The following is a 19,511-nucleotide window of genomic DNA, read 5'->3' as shown; positions in this document are numbered from 1 at the left end:
GCTAAATAGATGGACTATGTGATTACAAACCTGACTCTAAGGTTCCAGATTCATGCAAATAGTCTCAGTCCGTTGTAATATGTTGGTAATCTCAAGGGGGACTTACACAATTGTTCGAGGAGTGAATCAATCAAAGGACTCTACTAATTGTTGATGCTTGTGAATTTCTTCTTTTTTGGAATGATTTTCAATGAACTCTTTTCAATCCTACTTCTACTAAGACTGGGAAAAAAAAAGGCAAAAGGATGAGGGTTTAGGAAGCTACTTCTAATCTTAAGCTAATCCTATGAACTCTGGAGATAGAAATTGCAAAAGTGGAATCCAAAAGCAATTCTTTCTTTGCCAAATTCAACAACTACACAAGAACAGTGCAATCTTCTAATGAAATCAAAAGATTTTCATATCACTTATATAGATCAACAACTTGAACAATGAATAGAGCAATAGAAGTTAAGTTTTCTTTACTGGTTTAGGCTAACTTTGCACAATAATTGAAAATCATCCAATTATCAGAAGTATGAACACATTATTCCACATTAAGCAATCTACCAATTCTTGCTTCGCCAAATTCAACAACTACACAAGAAAAGTGCAATCTTCTAAGGAAATCAAAATATTTTCATATCACTTATATTCATCATCTTGAAGAATGAATAGAGCAATAGAAGTTAAGTTTTCTTTACTGGTTTAGGCTAAATTTTGCACAACAATTGAAAATCATCAATTTATCAAAGTATGAACACATTATTCCACATTAAGTAATTCTATCAAATCCTTCATTCAATCTACCAACTTGAAAATAAGACCTATTCTATTGAGAGCCAAGAAACCATGCTAACTTGCAAAAGTAGACAAAATCTACCAACAATTGAATGATGAATAATGTCTTAGCAATTAAGAAGTATTATTACAGCAATTTCTCTAAAATCTCTCCCTTTACAAATGAGAGGAGGGTTTATATAGGAACCACATTACAAAGCAAAGGCCCAAATTGATCCAAGCTCAATGACCAAGATTAAAACATTAAACCCTACTTAGGGCAAGCTAGCAAAAAACTCCTTTCAGCCAATGAGAAATTACAATACTTTGGGTAACCAATGAGAAAATAGAAGCCACTGAAAATCATTCAATATCTTGCACTTGCTAAGTATGGTTCATTGCACTTGGATGTCCCTAACTTGGAACCCTTGGATTGGTTGATTGATGACTGGGATGCGACCTCAGCTTGCCTTGCAAATTTGATTCCCCATCATGAAGAAGTGCTAATACTTTAAGCAATATCTTTTGGATGATCAAGTTTTGAACTTTGATTAACTCTCTTGAAACTGTCTTCCTTCCTTTATTATTAAATTCTTTGCCTTGGACTTGGTTTCCTGGGTGGAGTTCTTGACTTCATGTTGCAACGTTCCTTAACCAGAATTACCTCCTTGGATTGACCCTTACCCTTCGATTTATGAAGGAAATACAAGATGATTAGAAAAATTTCTTCATTCTCATTGTGTCTTGACTTAATCTTCTTGAATGTCTTGATGCAGTATAAGTCCTTCTTTGTTCCTTTCATCCTTGGATTCCACCTTGAAGCGTGAATGTCGTCCTTCATTTGCATTGTGGAATCATCTTTCCAACTACTTCTCTTGTTTCATCTTCACCTTTTTGGAAATCTCTTCCTTGAGTTGGCATCCATCACCTAAAAATTATGGAAAAAAAATCCTAAGTTAGAACAAGGGAGTTTGATATTCACTTAAGGAATTTTGAAGGATAGCTCTGATTTTGCTCATTAATTCTTACAATCAGACTAAGTTAAGTCAGAAAATGAAAATCAAATTCAAAGAAACCTTGGAATTATGAAATTAAGCCTAATTGTGATAAAAACCAAACTTGAAAACATTCTGAAATTTGAAATCGAACTTAGAAAACTCTTGAAATTATTAAATTAAGTTTTATTTGTAAACTTTTTGCCTTCAAAATCAAAAAAGCACAAAAAAGCAATATGGTTTATTTCCATTTTTAGGAAAAAGAAAGCCAAAAAAACAGGTTCCTAGATTGGCCCCAAAATGCAAAAAAAAACTTTCTAAATTTAGAAAAAAGCAAAAATTCCTAAAAAAGCAAGTTGTCAAAATTGACCCCAAGAAATTGTGATTTTACTCATTTGACCTACCTAAGCCCATCCATAACATCAAAATGTCCATTTGACGACTTTTCCTACTCATTGATTTTGATGACTCCTCCATATTTCAACAAACTTGACTCATTCGTAGAGGTTAGAGACTAGAGACAAAACCCTAAGATGCTAAGACACAACCCTAAAAAGCGAAAACTAGGGGTCCCATTTTTCATTGGGGCAATGTGTGAAAACATCACAACAGCTCCAAACTGCAAAATTGAAATATGTTGTGGAGAAGTAAGCATATGCACTAGTAAAAGAAATGAAAATTTGCATGCCTTCCTTGGGCAAGGCCACAACTGTTGGATACATTCCAAATGTAGCTATTAAAGACATCTTCACACCAAACGAGATGATTGGAAGGAGATGTAGGTGGATTAATAAGATAAAAAAATATCAATATTGATATTTAAACCACTATATTAATGAGGACCATTGAATCAAATTTAGAGGTTGCTAAGGTAAATGCCTCAAAAGGAGAAAGCTCTATGAAAGAATGTAGCCTATAATCTTCTCCTTGGAATGAAGATGTAATTTTATACATACAACATATGACATGTCCTAAAAACATAACTGAAAAAAGGTCATCGAAACTTCAAAAAATCAAATATGTCATCACCAATGATGATTTGTACTAGAAGAACAAGGATGGTGTTCTCTTAAGTTGTTTGAATGAGGCTCAATATTTTGAGGTTTTGTCACAGATGCATAGTGGAAATTATCTTGGTCGATTCACAACAAGGGTAACAACCACAAAATCCAAAGTGAGCGTAAATGCATCCCATGAAATTTCACATTACATGAGCTTTCCCTTTAGTTGTCATTAATAAGTTATGCATTCTAAGCCTTACATCTGAATTGAAATATCCTATCGCTACCTTGCATGCCTAATACCTCGACCATTTGATATGGATGTTGCTCGTACATATACGTGTCATGGAGATGTATGTGCACCACGCTAGCGTCCCACGAATATTTGCAACCGAGTTGGTCATTGGGATGTTACAATTTCAAGCCTATAAGATTTCCACAATCCATTTGAATCTCGTATGTAGTTTCTGGATTTGATTGTGTTGGAAATTTTTACAATCATGAAGGTAAAAATTTCCAACACAATCAAATCCAAAAACTACATATGAGATGTTAAACTTTGCCAAATTCAACAATGTAATGCCTTTGTACACTTGCATCGACATCGAGGGTCGCTAGCTATTGATTAAACTTGCTTGTTTCACCTCCTTTTATCTGTCTCTAAGATCTCTTCAATCTAAGAACAATCTCTTAACTTCATTCTTAAGCACTTTTCCACATTCTTGCATTCTTTTATTCACAATGTAACCACTATTATCATTTTCATGATCACTTTTTGCAAACTCGGCTATTATCATTTGAAAGGGTCGTTGTTGTTTTGAGGACTACCGTTCTTCATCATTCCAACAAGCTCCATTACTTCTGGTTTTTTAGGGTGGTAACTCCTTATGTTTATCATTTCACTTACTATCTTCTTAACAACATATAATTGTTCATCTCTAGTTTATGTTATTTTCCATGATCTTGTTTAAGGTTGTTCATTGAGGTAGGAGCACCAAAATGGGGGTTTGACTGAGGCAAACCTCTTAACACAATTACCCAACATTTTTGCTTTAGTTTTATGTGTGTAGATTTAGGTGAAGAATATTGTCACCCTTGTTGGAGCTTCACGAGCATCTCTTAGTGATATTTTGAAACTCCCTCTTGTCATTCAATTTCACTTAGTGCTTTAGTCTTTTGCATTTGTTGTGCATTATATTTCCATAGTTCTTAGCTTCTAGAGCGTAATACAGATCATTTTGTATCTATTTATTGTTGTTTTGGTTTTTTGTCCATACAAGATGCTAACATACCAATCTATCATCATATGCCTACACATTCATCCTCGACAAAGAATTCACCAAGCTACTCAAGACATCTCTATGACCCATATTTATGTTTTCTAAAGCCTAAATAGCATAATTAATTGTATGCTTGGTTAAACACACATTCAATTAAGTGTGAACAAACTCAAAGAAAACAATTACTTGAAGGTTTACTTGGAGTGGAGAGTTGAAACTCAAATCCTCAAAGGGTTTCATTATCCTTTGTAGTGGTTCATTTTTCATACTTTGCAATGGATTATTGGTAGCAACATTATCTGTTAGTACTCAAAAGATGGTAAGGAAGTATGATCCATGCTAATGGTACTCAAACAAGTTTAATAATCTAAAGCCTTACCTCTAAGACCCATAACCATGTAGGCTCCTTTCCAATAGTGGGGGATTGAGTTCATTGCAGAGATCACAAAGAAGTCCAATGGTGCATTCAAGTGGATCCTTGTAGCCACTGATTATTTCACAATATTGGATTAAAGTTATCCAACCAAGACAACAACCAACAAGGTAGTTGTGGACTTTTTATTGCAGCACATAATTACAAGGTTTGGAGTCCCAAGCAAGTTGATCGTAGATAGTTCAACTTGCTTCAAGTCTAAAGAGTTTATTGATTTCTACTCTAGGTATGGGATTATTCTATCATACTCATCTCCCTACTATCCATAAGGGAATGGAAAGGTAAAAACTTGTAAAAAATGTTTGATGAAGATTATAGAGGATGATATGAAAGAACGAGAAATCCTAGGATTCAAAACAAAGGTTAGCTCTATGGGCTAATAAGGTTACATTGAAAAAGTGCAAAGTAAAGCCACCATATGAATAGATGTATAATGCATGTAAATAAATTATTGCCTATTTACAAATTTATCCAAGAATATGATGAATATATTGAGGACACAATGTATTGCAAAATCAGTTAGCTACCAAAGTTGGATGAGTCATGAAGGCAAGTTTGGGTAGTCAACTTGAGGAAGGAACAAGTCAAATATCTATTTGACAAAAAAGCATGTGTTAGGAAATTTGAGTTTGGTATTCTAGCATTGATGTGGAATGCAAGGGCTCAAGACAAAGCTAAACATGGCAAATTTGATCCTTTATGGTTGGGGCCTAATGCTAGCATTAACACTCATGCAAAAATTCTTATTTTCTAGAGAATATGAATGGAACATTTCAAGAGTTGTCAATGCATGCACATCTCATGAAGCATTACTTCTCTAGAGCTTTGCTCGCTTTTCCATGCACATTAGTTTAGGCTTTTCCTTTGTTTGGTCTTGTGTAATTGTGGTTCTCGATAGCTTACAATGAAGTGTTTTTTTCTTTCTTATTTGGTGTGTCTATGTTTGTGTAGCTTGCATCCTAAAGTTCTCTCAATCTTTGTCGTGCTTTGTTGAAGCATGTCTTCCCAAACAAGAGCCATTGTTAAGTCTTGCAAGTTTTCATTCCCCATCATGTATAATTGATCTAAGAAAGTTTCCATTGATTTGTGATGCTTTGGTAATGTTCTAGTCATTGCTTTAATACTCCCTTTTCAACTTAGATATCCAGATTAAAATGTCATAAGTCTCTAAATATGAGTTGTCATGGGTCCTATCTTTCAAAACATCCAATTGGGAATCATTATTTTGAACTTGGGGAAAATCCGACTAATATTGAAGAAGTTATGCAAGTGCAAAATATTTACCCCAATAGGAAAAATTTTAAACACCCTTTGAATTTCCACTTAGGAGAAAATACCCCTTGCATTCTCACAATGGGGAAAATGACTCCCGAATCTTTGCAATGGGAAAATGGCCCCTAAATCTCCGCAATGGAAAAAATGACCCCTAAAACTCTACCAAGTAAAATGACCCTTGAATTTTCATAATGGTGCAAAAGTTTACGAATTTCTAGAATTTCTTCTAGAAATGAGTATTCGTCACCAAGTACTAATAAAGCTCTAGAGCTATAGTTTGAGGCATGCAACACTTGATTTCACGCCATATTTAGGAATTAGCATTTGAATGTGTGGATTATTAGAAAAACCTTCAAGTTTCACTACCGATTTGAATTGCACCATGTTGTGATGACAAATAATGCCCAATTTGCATACCTATGTTATTTGTTCAATTTGAAGGCTACTTCTCATGGTGACTTGAATTTTAATTCTCTTATTCTTATAAGGAGATTCAATATCAATTTTCAGGCTTCTAAAAACAGGTTCTCAAGGATTTGAGAAGACTTTTGGTAACGACCTAATTGTTTTTGTGTTCTATTCTTCTCGACACATAATCAATTATTGCATTTTTTATATAATTATACATATTCTGATTTGAGCATATATGAATACATGATCTCAATGTGTCATCTCCAATTTGTGACTAAGTATGTTATTTTGACAAAAGAGTCATGTATTGTGGTGTTCACAAATGCACATTTGTTGCATCTGTTTTATTTTCATTGTTAGTCTTGTTCAAGCCACATTTTAATATCTTTCATTGAAGATAATATTTCTTATAGAATAGATCTTCAATAAAAATTTCATTGTTAGCATGTTGGAAGTCAAAATATTACAAGTTGATAGTTCTTGATTGACTATTGGAGTATATTGATGTAATTTAAATGTATGTATGTTTTATTGACTATGTAATGCCAAATAGGCATTGATCAAGCCCATTTTGCCAACAGCCAGCCTCAAAATTAATTATAAAATAGCACATCTTAGTTAACCATTTACATTTTTTGTATTTGTTTCAAATCCTCGCATAGGAAACAAAGTGGTCACAAAAAGCTTGTGTTTTAACATCTAATTCACGAATCATTATCATAAGCATACACAAATCAATTTGCTAGATGTTGAGTTATAAATCTGTTGCATATTTTTACTCAATGTCATAGAGAGAAACCCACCTAGGGTTTTGCAAAACTTGAAGTGTAGAGGAAAACATGATTGAAAGTGTTACTTGTTTGTTGACATATCTTCCAACAACTTTGAGCATAAGAATTAGATAATCTTTAGAAGTTACTAGAATACAAGTTGGGGAACAAACAATGCCACTTAGATTGCCTCAATTTCCTTATCTATTCCCACAACAACAAAAAATGGTTATTATGCCCTATCCAACTATTAGATGAAAATTGAGTACAATATCCTCAAACATAAAAGATGTCCTAGGTGTTTCTGTAATGCAAATATTCTAATTGTATGCTACTAATAATGCATGCATGAAATAAATGCTAACTATTAGAATGTCATTAGGAGATTACTGGATGCAACAAAATATCCAAAATGAACTAGGGTTAGCCCTTTAAACACAACATCAACTATCACACCGAATTGACACGCAACAATCATATAATCAAGTAAAGTTTACCCCAAATTAAGATTTAAATTTTTATAGTACAATGGTCATTTCACAAGTATGAAAGTGATAAGTGACCTCAATCACTTTCAAAACTAACCTGAAGCGAGAAAAGAGTACGAGTATTGATTAAGACCAATCCCTAAGAATGGGCATAAATAGAAATGAATACTTGTGAGCCCATACTCAATTGAAAATGCATCATGTGCATGTTTGTTAATGCATAAAAGCTACTCTAATACAAGTAAACCCAAAACACAAGGGCAAAGGACATGGGCATACAACTTTCAACATTGTATATATGCATATTAATTCAAATTTTAAATAATTAACTTCATATAGTAACCTACATTAACAAATAGTAATAATGTGAAGAATAATAATAATAAACTATTGTAATACTCACTAATCAAAACTAATTCAACTATTCATCTATTACCTTAAAAGGATATTGAAAGAAAACCTATAGATTATAAAATAGGAGTTATCTCAAGTCTGTATAATCTCAATACCTTTAGTCTTTTATGTGCAATCTACTCATAAAATATACATTAATTTTTTGAAGGTCTGTCATAAATGATAAATATTATTTTTGTTTTTTTAATATATTGACTATCAAATAATTTTTTTAACACATTCACACCAATACAACTCAATGCAAAAGTAATTGCATGTCTTAACATAATAACAACCATATTAATGCTAATTTTTATAAATAAAGATTTGAAAAAATTGTCCCTTTAAAAACTTTATTTCATTGCCAAAAATTACGTAGTTGATTATTTCTCAGAACATAATCATGAAATTAAGTTTCCAAAGGTACTCTGAATGGCATGCACCTGTCAAAATTTGCCATTTGCATTGAGATCTTAACAACAAAGATAAAACCTTTTGCATATACACTTTGCAAACATACTTGATGGAAGAGTTTTACCAAATTACACTTCCGTTAAGAACCTGTACTATCGAAAATTTAACACCTTCAAGGTAGAGATTCGCAAGAAGGGGAAGTCTACTAGGGAACTAAATTATTAATTTAGTTTGCATGCCAAGAGAACTGCCAAGGATTGTTTCAAAACAATATGAAGGCAATGTTTTGGCTATCAGACAACATACCCAAGGTTGTTTCAAGCAATATAAAGACTATTCTACGATCATTAGACAACATATCTTCCCCACCGTAATCTACATGTTGCCTGCTCAAAGGCAATAAGATGAATTTCACCGTGAATAATGTAGTTCAGTCAATCAATTGAAAATGACAAACAGCAAGACTCACAAATGTTATGACGTTTTACCATTCTAATTACTAGCAGAACTTGGTTTTTGTTGATGGATAGCATCGGTCGGATCCTCAGAGCTGACTTTACCATCAAATGAGTGAAGGACCTTTTCGGTCTTACACATTTAATCAAGTTCAATATATTGCCGACTTTCATATTGAAACGGGTTGCTAACAATCATAACTAATTATGACCCACCACCTTGGAAGACGTGTTAGTGATTGAGACGTGTCATTTGGCATTGGATCGGTTCTTGAAGAATACGTGATGATTGAGCCAACTTTTGGAAAGATCGTGTTGCTTGGCACCACCCATGTATGGGTTTATATAGATCCGTTCCCTCTCACTTCCAGATCATCGAATATATACAATCTTTCTTCAGCAGTTCGGAATACATTGATAAGCATATCGAATATCTCTCACATCTAGCAGATCGTAGAATACATTCTCCAGCGAATTGTATATCATCCTTCAGCATATCGAATAGCAGCAGTTCATATTCATTCACGAAAGTTTGAGAATTTATCAAGGAAGATCGAGTTCATTGCAGATCATACATTCTATATTGCAAATTGGATTTTCTCTATAGAAAACTGTTGTAATACATATATAGCTTCAAGTGTGAAGCAAATTTCTTGTAAAATCACTTGACATAACTAAGATAATAAAGACACATTTCGTTGCTGGGTTTTTCACCTTCGAAAGGAAGGTTTTCCCAGGGTAAACTCTCTGCATTTGTGTTTGATTCGCTGTCTATCTAATCTGATCATTAAAATTTAACAGTTTTGAAGAATCCATTATCATTCTACAAAATACCTACAAAGGGGTTCAAAAAGGCAGGGCAAGCTTGAACCTGTTAGCTCATTAACTTTGTAAACAATTCGCTGCAAAGAACGTAACTAGGTCAAATGGATGAAAAATAAAATCTTTAAAAGATACACATTTGCTGATATTCAGATTAATTTACAGTTGTTTCCCGTGACCTTCAAAACTTTAGTGGAAAAATTGGATGCTTAGAAAATCTACCAGCCTTGACTTATCTCCAGCAGGGAACACTTGAATAGGAAATCAATATAAAACCATGGAAGCAGAACGCCAATGTGGCCCATAAAAATCTTCCAATTAACAGAAGTTTAAAACAGATATTTTTCCAAACTGCTCCATCAAACTAGAAAATCAAATAAAACACTGTTAAACAGCATCATCAAGGGCATTCTTGGCAGGGTAAAATTGAACTAATTTATGGCTTCATTTTCACTCATAGTAAGACGATAAATCTTGCTATCTAATTTTTCTTGTATGTTATTGCCACATGATACATTATGCATTGCATAACCTATTCTAACATAAACTCATATCAAGCCATCTGAAGCAATCACGACATCCCGTTTTCCATCTGATTCCTTTCAAACAACCAAATATGTAAGTAACACCACAAGCTCCAATGCCTACTCAATTTATCAATGAATAACACAACCACAGCTGATATATTGATCCCTTTGCTTCGATAAAAAATACCTGGAGGATAATGAACAGCAGATGTTGCCTTGAATACAAACATCATCCCTTACCTTTTCCATCGCTTGCAATGGGCATGCAAAACTTTCTAACTGGCGCTAGTTATTATTCATCCATCACATATAATGAAGGAAATGATTCCAGGGGAAAAGGAACAGCATAGAAGGCCCTACAAGCAATCAGGCAGAGCAAATTTAACATTTCATGATGCTTTATAATAGATAACACAAAGTATTTACAATTTCATTGCAACTAATTCAATTTACATATTGAATAATGGAAAAACAACTGACAACGTATAAACCAGCCCATATCAATTCGTATAGCCTTATAAGAGTAAAATGGATATCACAGCAAGTGTCAAGTGTTGATTTTAGTCTTTTAGATTAATACAATACTCAGAAAATAGAAATTTATCTTAATTTCCAGATTAATATTAATTGCTGTTAGTGTTTAGGAATTTCCAGAATTAAGCAAAAGTAGAGAAATGAACAGAATGTACACACAACACACAAGTACCCTGGGAAAACCTCCTAGGAGGAAAAACCAAGCAAGAAAGATCCTCAGATCTGATTATGCTTTAACACAATGTTCTGATTACAATACTTATCTCTGATTGCTGTCCAAACAGCAAGTTGCCAAGGTGATGTAGAGTGATGCCCTAGCTGTAGATGACCAAGACATCCATCAGCAGAAGATAACTTCAACAGGCTGAAGCAGCATATAGCTAAATGTTCTTGCAGTTCACCAAGGAGCAGGTTCGCCAAGTGTAGGAGGGCAGATCACATTTAGGAGCAGAGCAGATCACATTGTATGAGATATATATTTCTTTACTTCATTTTGATGCACCCACATATATATCTTCCTCTAGATGTAAAACCTCTAAAGTCGGCTTAGCATAAATAAAATTTATTTATTACTTATTTCCTTAGCACGTTTCATAAAGCCACATCAAGTGGCGTGAGGATAGGGTCTGCCCTATTTGAGGTTGGCATGTGAGAGAGGGCCCAGCCCTAGAGGGTGGCGTGTGAGGGAAAAGGGGCCCAGCCCTAAAGGGCGGATTCCAATGTTGCCTTAGGCAATTGGAATCCGCTCTTCACCCTAATGTTGGCGTGTGAGGGAAAAGGGCCCAGCCCTAAAGAGTGGCGTGTGAGGGAAAAGGGGCCCAGCCCTAAAGGGCGGATTCCAATGTTGCCTTAGGCAATTGGAATCCGCTCTTCACCCTAATTAAAACTAACATCAAGTAGTTATTGCCAAAGATCTCAAAACACTTGCAATATACATAAAAACCTAAGACAGCATACTTAGCAATCTATTCCCTGATAAAATTGTAATTTCCAAACAAATCGTTGATTGGCAAATTTGAACGATATTAACCCAATTTTTTTAACGATTAAACATTATTTCAACATTATCTACACAGTAGGGTTTATGTACAATCTCAACATTCTTTTGAAGAATTTCAATCTGTTTTTTTCAAGGAACATATTATCCATACATTATACGGTTTATGCACACCATATACTATATGTGCCAAGGATAGATGTTCTATATAACAAAGCCAAGGGTTAATTGCTGCATGGTTTTTATTAAGCTATTCAAAAAATCTTTCCTTTTCAAGGTAAATGGAGAATAATCAGTAAATCATTTGTTTCAGTCTTATTTTTAAAAAGAAATGAATTATAACTTCTTCTTTTTTGTTAATTCCAAACTTTTTTCCATATTTTGTATATTATAAATATTTATATATGTTTTACAGTTACCTTATATTTGCAAACTACAAATATATATATCCTATGTTGCCGGTCCGGTTTCAGGTTCAGATTCAGGTTCAAGAATCTGGTTCGCTGGCTTGGCAAAATTTTGAAATGGGTTTTAGGTTCATTTAAGTTCATTAGTACAAAAACAATGTAAAAATTATATATATATGCAGCCCAGAAGCATGAATTAAGCTTGGAATATCACATAGCATCATTTAAACAACAAAACCATCATAAACTTGTAATCATAGCATCATATACATCAAGTTCAATATCAAAATAATAATATCGAGTTCAAGTACTGTTTAATTGTTTCAACAATTGGAACTTAGTTTTAATCATCAAATGGATTCTCTAAATCATCAACATCATCATCATCATTGGCATTAGAAGAACCACAAGCAATGCCAATGCCACTTGCACTTGCACTAATAGTGTTCTCACTTTCCGAGTCTTCAAATGCAACAAGCTGAAAAGTGGAAGCATCCAAGTCAGTATGCTCTGCCTTTATATCCCACACATCTTCGACTCCCATTGCTTGTAGTCATGTTGCTTGTGTGAAAGGAGATGCAAGTTGGAATGCACATTTACTAAGTTCTTTGCTCTTTTTAATTGCAATCTATTACACTTACTGAGTGGATGAAAGAATATGTGCTTCAATTTCTTTTTGATGCAGATGAATTAGCAACCTATGAAGACAAGGTAAACAATTAAAGCTACACATTTATAATTTTATAAATAGAATTTTCAATTTAAAAAATTAATAAATAAATAAAACCAAGGAATAATAAAAAATATTCATTAATTGTTAAACTTACTTGTGATAAAATTTTGATTGCGAGGGACTACAGGTTTTGAAAGTATTGGCCATGGAAGTACCACCACCAATGTGCATTTTTCTTATAACTATCACGAAGAGCCTCAACAATTTCAGCATTTGTGTGCACAAAATCTATGAACTTATTTGTGCTGTGACCATTTCACACATCGCCCCATCGCAAATGGGGACCCCTTCTTTTGCTTTCAGTTTTAGGTTTTAGCTTAGATTGGTAGTAGCAATCCTTTAGGATGAATGAGTTTGAGTTCATCTTATCCTCGACATTTTGGGAATGAATGATTCACGATGATCATTCCATTTGATCATCCATCTTTTGCTTGCTTAAACGGAGATGAAATGATACATTTGGCCAAGGCAAACTTGTTTTAGAAAGTCAATATTTTAAGGACAGGCTAGCGTTCAAATCACCATGAGAGCCTCAGAACAAAGGGATCCAGATAAAGAAGTTATCATTTTGGGATCACTTCCAGTGGAACCCAAAATGTGTGAACTAAGACTTCCAGTGGAGCCCAAAAAATGTGAACTAAAACTTCCAGTTGAGCTCCAAATCAGCAAACTAAGCCTTGACTCTTCCCGTAGCCATCAAAATGTGCAAACTAAGCCCTATGCATGTTTGTTGCTACAAAGAGACCATGAACTTGCTAAGTATGTTGCCAAGAAGTTGTTGCAAACTTTGTCAATAGCAAGTCAAGGAAGCGAATGTGTTAGCAAGTTGATTAAACCACAACAATCATCCACTTCCAATCAAGCCTCCAAAGTGCAAACTAAGACTTCCATTCAAGCCTCCAAAGAGCAACCTAAGACTTCCTGTCGGGCCTCTAAAGTGCAACCTAAGACTTCCATTTGACCCTCAAATGTGCGACCTAAGGCATAAGCACTTCGCCACCCAAGTAGAAGTGGGATCTTGCATTCAAGATAAACAAAGAGTCATTTAAGCATTTGAACCACCTTGAAAGGGCCCCACAATGAAAAGCAATGTTTTTATTCAAATTTGAATTTGATAGAAAAAGTCAGCTTTTAAGCTTCAAATTGTAAATCATTAAATTAAAACCCAAGTCGGCCTTGTGATGAGGAATCGCACCCCTTCCCGCCACTATTAAGACAACAATTATCATTTCATTTGATCAACATACAATTGATAAGGTGAATTCATTCAATCAAGCAGCAATTCCACTCAAGGAAAGATATTGTCAAGGTCTTCAATCTTTGGACAGCGAATTCCCTCTCCATTAGTGGCGATTTTAATCAAACTTCAGCACTAATCGATTTTGCCAAGGGGAATTTCACAACAAAGCAGCGAGCTCCATCATTGCCAAGCGATTTGACATTCAAATATCAGCAGGTTCAAACATAGCATCAGTGAATTTCTTCTCCAATCAATAGCAATCTTGCTCAAACACGAAGTGAACTTTGTTGTTGCAACCAGCGACTTCTCAACATCAAGGACAGCGATCAGCACACAAGACCAACGATTTTGCATCAATAATCAGATAAACATCAGCATTTGACATCTTTGTCATAGCGAAAATGCATCAGTATAAGGGCAATTTTGCCAAATAGACGATCAATTTGAAGTTACCAGCCACATTAGAAGTTGTTTGCAGGTCTGACTTGAATGTCATTTCACCATTTTTATTGAAATCAGACCCTAATTTAACGCTGGTACAGCTTCTTGTTCATTGTTTTCATGTGGTTTTAGTCATGAGATACTTTGTTCATTACTTTTTGATAATCTAAACATGCTTCAAAAGTGTAATTCATTGATTTACATGGTAATTTTCAGTTTCAAGCAAGTTTAGGGTTTAATATAGGTCTAGGGTTTTGTAATTCACCAGTAATTTCGACGATTCCATAAGCTTTTGGAAGGAATTACTAAACTTGAGACATTCTAGCATTATCGAAATTATAATCATATCAACACCCTAAATTAGGCAACTCTCATAGGTAGAGCATTGCAACTTCGAAGATGGAAGCAGGTACACGATAGGCTCTCATCAAGGAAGACTCAAAGTGGGAGGCGCTGGAATCCAGGATTACATCATTTTGGGGCAATGTAGGAGACACCAACCTTGGACAAATTAACATGAATAAATTCCAAGGTCCCTTATATACCATCAAGCCTTCTAGATTCTCAAAGATGATGATTGAGAACGGCATAGTGAAAGCAGCAGGCTTCCTTCCAGCTATACAGTACAATGAGTTAATTGTTGAGTTTGCCAAGCATTATGACGTGACCAACAGAACAATAGTTGCACCTGATGGCAGAGAAATTGCCTATCTCCGAGACAGCTATCAATGAAGCTTTCCATATACTTGAATTCAATGGCATGGTCTACAAAAGCAAGGAAGCAACACAAGCATTCTATTATGATGATCTCGACAAATGCCTTGGCATAATTAACAAGTACTGGTTATTAAAGAGCAAGCCTACCATATCTAAGTTACCCACCGAGCTTCACAAGATTGATTTCAAAGAGGAATTAAGCATAATAATCACTTTGCTCAACCGAATCATGGGAACCCCTCAAGCATCCCAATTCGAGAATTGGATATTCTACTTCATGGAGGTCATATTGACTGGAAAGGAGAGGATCAACTAGGCAAGAATTATAAGCAATAACATTCACATACTACTCAAGAGACTTGCATAAACCAGAACATTCTACATGAGTTCATATCTCATATATTCACCTGCCAGAGCTCATGAGTATGCAGGATTAACGTACAGAGGTTCAGTCGATATGGGAGCTGGAGAGACAGCATGTGAATCATACACACGACTGCAGTATCTTGGTAGAGCACATTACAAGAGGGTGAAAGATGCCTTCACGATGCACATAATGAGAACCTTGCAAGATGGTGTTCATCAAAGGTAATCCCCACAAGCCAAGGAGCTAATAAAGAAGTTTGAAGCTTGGTTTATCCAGTTTTCCAAGTTCACCTACTAAGAATTCAAAGATACTCTTGTCCACCCTACATGCTACCAAGATATCCTACAAACAAGATAGTATTGCTTGAGTAGGTAAGGTAGTTGATAACATATAACAAAGTACAAAAAAAATATACAAGACAAGGATCCCTTTTCCCATTTCAATTGGACAGTCTTTGGAAATGTGTCCATCCTTACAAGCAGCAGAGAAGGTGGAAGAAGAATTGAAATCTCTCCTTTTTCCATACTTTTCCAAAGACAACTTTGATCCCTACGGCAATATCAAAAGATCCAGTTGAAGAAGGCACAAACATAAGCTACAATTGGAAGATCATTTCATGAATGCTCAAGCTAATCTACACATAAGAAGGATGTGCTCAAGACTAGCAATTGACATCGTCAGGACACGCAAGGTCTTTGACATTCCAAATCAAGCATAAGATAGTGGAAGACACTTCCAGCCAATATATGAACAGGAGAAACACAAAGAGTTGAAGGTCAATTGGGTTGATGTGGAGAACACCAATTTGAAAGATTTAATGAAGCCAATCTTTGCATATCCAAAACGATGGGTAGATATTAAAATCCAGAAATTGAAGAAACAAAATACCCAGCTGACTTTCAAATTGATGGGGAAAGTAGAGTATTCCAACGATGATACAAAAAGTGAAAGCATGAGTTGAAGTGCCACCCAGTCAACTCACTCCAAGGGATCGAAGAGGAAAGAATGTCACAAGGAAGAGCCTCCAAACAAGAGGCATAAATCAAGTTCATGCCGCCTTTCCACTAGTACCTCTTCAATACATGAAGTAGATATGAATCAAACAGCTAAAAGGACAAGCATCCGCCTAGAGAAAGCATTGATCATGGAGTGAATGAGTCCATGGAATCTACGATTCAGAATAGCAGGTGCGAAATGATAGACAAGGGTAAGAAACCATTGGGTCAAGACAATTCAGTTCCACTAGAGCATATCAATGACAAACAGGCAAAGATGTGCATGTAGATATTGAAAATGAAGATGGAGTAAAATCTTCACCCTGAGAAGATCAGCAACTCAATGAGGTGCAAGTAGGAGAAGAGAAATCTGCTATCCTAGCATGGCTTAGGGAGAGGTTAACAAAAGAGGTGATAATAGCAGAGGAAGATCCTATTGATTTGGATAGCTTCCTGAACAAAACTCAAGACTGTTTGGAAAAAGAAAGCAGTGAAGATGTCAAACATGACAAGAGACACTACGAGATCCCGAATGATACAGATTGCCACTCCAAGAGTAGATAAGCCCGAAGGCAAGGTCACAGAAATAGAATATGACTTGGAGAATATTGATTTAGGCCCTCCCACCACTAAGAAAGCATTGGAAGACATGAAAGACACAGTAAAGACAATCCATGACATGTTGAAGCTAGAAGTAGAAAAGAATAACAAGTTGGAAAGAGAAGTAAGTGCATTGAGAAGTTACTTCCAGCAATTCAAGCAACCGCTAAGGCAACATGATCCTTCAGCTACGCCACCGCCATTGCTTCCTCCAGACTCAGAGGACAATTTGGAAAAGATGAGAACTTTAGCACACATGATGGATACTTGGATAAATAAAACATTCAAGAAAGCAAATTCATTTGTAAAGGAATTAGTGAAGATATTTGATAAAGTTGTAAGTGTCCTTGAAAGAACTCAAATCCTCATGGTAGCTTATGATACTTTTGTATTCACCAGAGATTACACCATGCCAAGACTGCAAGCAATGAAGAATCTACCCAAACAAACCTTGGTGAATGGTGGAGTATTGAGAGATGGACAATCACCTAATTTCTAGCAATGGTGTAACTTGCTTCGCATGAGGAAGGTCATTTTTGAAGATACCAGCAATGGATGCACCCAAGTCGATGGAGCAATAAATTTGATACCTGATAAGATCGTACAAGTAGCTGAGATTATTCTTGAGAAAGAGATGAATGAAAGAATTCACATAGATGTCGCTCACCTAGCTGAAAGAGTAAAGATCATATTCTTTGGAGCAAACGGATCACCTTTTCAGAAACAGCTAGATGGATACACTCATTCACAGTACTTGCCAACAAGACTAGTGATTATGGGCCAAGATGGGAGACAGAAAAAGTCAATTAGTTGGAAGAACAGTTGAAGAACTTTCCTGTAGCTCCAATAACTGTGATTGAGTTCATGACATCCAGATTCGTTGAATTTGCAATAAAAGAAAATGATAAGGGCAACAAGATTCTAGATGATAATTTGCTATGATCACATGTGGCGTCATTTTTATTATTGGAGGATTTTTCCTCGAAGTTTGTGCTAAATGGATGTCACATTCCCATTGGTTGATATTTAATAATTTGCAATGATTTGGTTTTTGTTGTAACAAACCCTAATTAGGGTTTAGGCGGCATAATCTAAGCCCTTGATTCTGATTTAATCTTGGCCATTCGTTGTATTTGAGAGCACTATATAAGCTCAACTTGTTTCATTTGTAAAGGATCGATTAGAAGAGTTTTCAAGAATTGTTGCTCTATGCTTTAGAATTAATAAAATCATTGAAGTGTTGGTGACTTATTGAGTTTTGGAGCATTTGCTTGTTTCTTCATCCTTATATGAGAGAACTTAATATTTGAAAAGATAAAAAAATTAGAATAGAATTCGCTTTGAGTATTTAACATGAATGAAAGACGCATGTGCATGATTGATAGTGAAGCTCTCATTGTTCATACTACTAGTACTACATCAATGGTGAAGTATCCCGCATACTCAACTGAACAAATTATAGCTTAATCTCAACTTCAATTACTATTTCATCATTTTGATATGCTTAATCTTGAAGGTATCTATGCTTGTGGTAGTGATTTGAAAATCATCAAGCTACACTTACAAGATTGCACTAGTGTTGTTGAGATGTTCATAGCATGTAAAAGCAAAGCTTACTTGAGCTCACTTGAGCTTGTCCATTGTCTTGCATTCGTAGCATAAGCATTAGCAGAGCATTCCTAAACCTTGCCCCTTTTTTCATTTCTTTTAATCAATGATCAGTAGTAGTAGGAAAGAGCGATATTGCAACATCATTCGAAGAATAACACTCATTGAGCTTGAATTGATGAAGAATAATTATTGAGTCCCCTTGAAGGCACAACAAATACATCATACCATTGAAGCTATCCAACACGTCAAGACTAGACATTGTTAACCTTGGAGTCCTCTCAAGTGATCCTTTGCCATATTCAGCATTTGAGAAGTCTTTCTTCAAGAGAGGATAGAGTTTTCAATACTTTATTCTGTGTTTGATAGTGCATGAAAACACCATCAACAGAAATGGCACTAGGAGGGTCGTCCGAATATCATTCAAGCATTTTCTCATCATGAGTGGAAATAGTTATGTCGTATGAAGAATTACTATTAGGTGAACAACAAGACATCATCTCACAATTCACCACTCTTGCTTGGAGAAATAAAAGTAGTGTGCCAGAATTTAGACAAGTGAGGATTGTCATTGATAGAGAAGAAGAATTGGGATGGCAACCTCTAGTTGTCGTTAGGAGAGCAGCTCCTCTCGCACGTCAGTAGAGGGAAGGTTGAATACCAAGACTTCAAGATCCCTCAAGGAAACGATCTATCATGAATTGCAATGGTGCTACCGCATAGAGGCCTATTTCAAGTATTACAACACAATTTGGGATTCGACAACAATCAAGAAGACATTCTTTCAAGGTTAAACGATCTTGCTTCGAAAGTAAGGATAATTGACAAAGAGTATATAACAGTGCAATT

The 19,511-nt window shown here is 35.2% G+C and overlaps 1 protein-coding gene across 5 annotated transcripts in view; it reads right to left on the bottom strand.

The window, feature by feature from the left end:
- Positions 1 to 793: 793 nt before the first annotated feature.
- LOC131070233 (uncharacterized) overlaps positions 794 to 19,511 on the bottom strand; it is a 125,759-nt gene continuing 107,041 nt past the window's right edge. For 2 of the 5 annotated variants that reach the window (XR_009112299.2, XM_058005738.2), the window contains one exon: positions 9,794 to 10,379. The gene's annotated coding sequence lies outside the window, so the exon portion shown is untranslated. Of the gene's footprint in view, positions 1,688 to 9,793; positions 10,380 to 19,511 lie in introns of those variants that run through there. The other 3 variants (XR_009112298.2, XR_009112295.2, XR_009112296.2) reach the window with 3 other exon arrangements.

The sequence above is a fragment of the Cryptomeria japonica genome, chromosome 2, assembly GCF_030272615.1.
Source record: "Cryptomeria japonica chromosome 2, Sugi_1.0, whole genome shotgun sequence".
NCBI classification, from domain to species: domain Eukaryota; kingdom Viridiplantae; phylum Streptophyta; class Pinopsida; order Cupressales; family Cupressaceae; genus Cryptomeria; species Cryptomeria japonica.
This window is presented reverse-complemented; position numbering and strand designations above follow the sequence as displayed.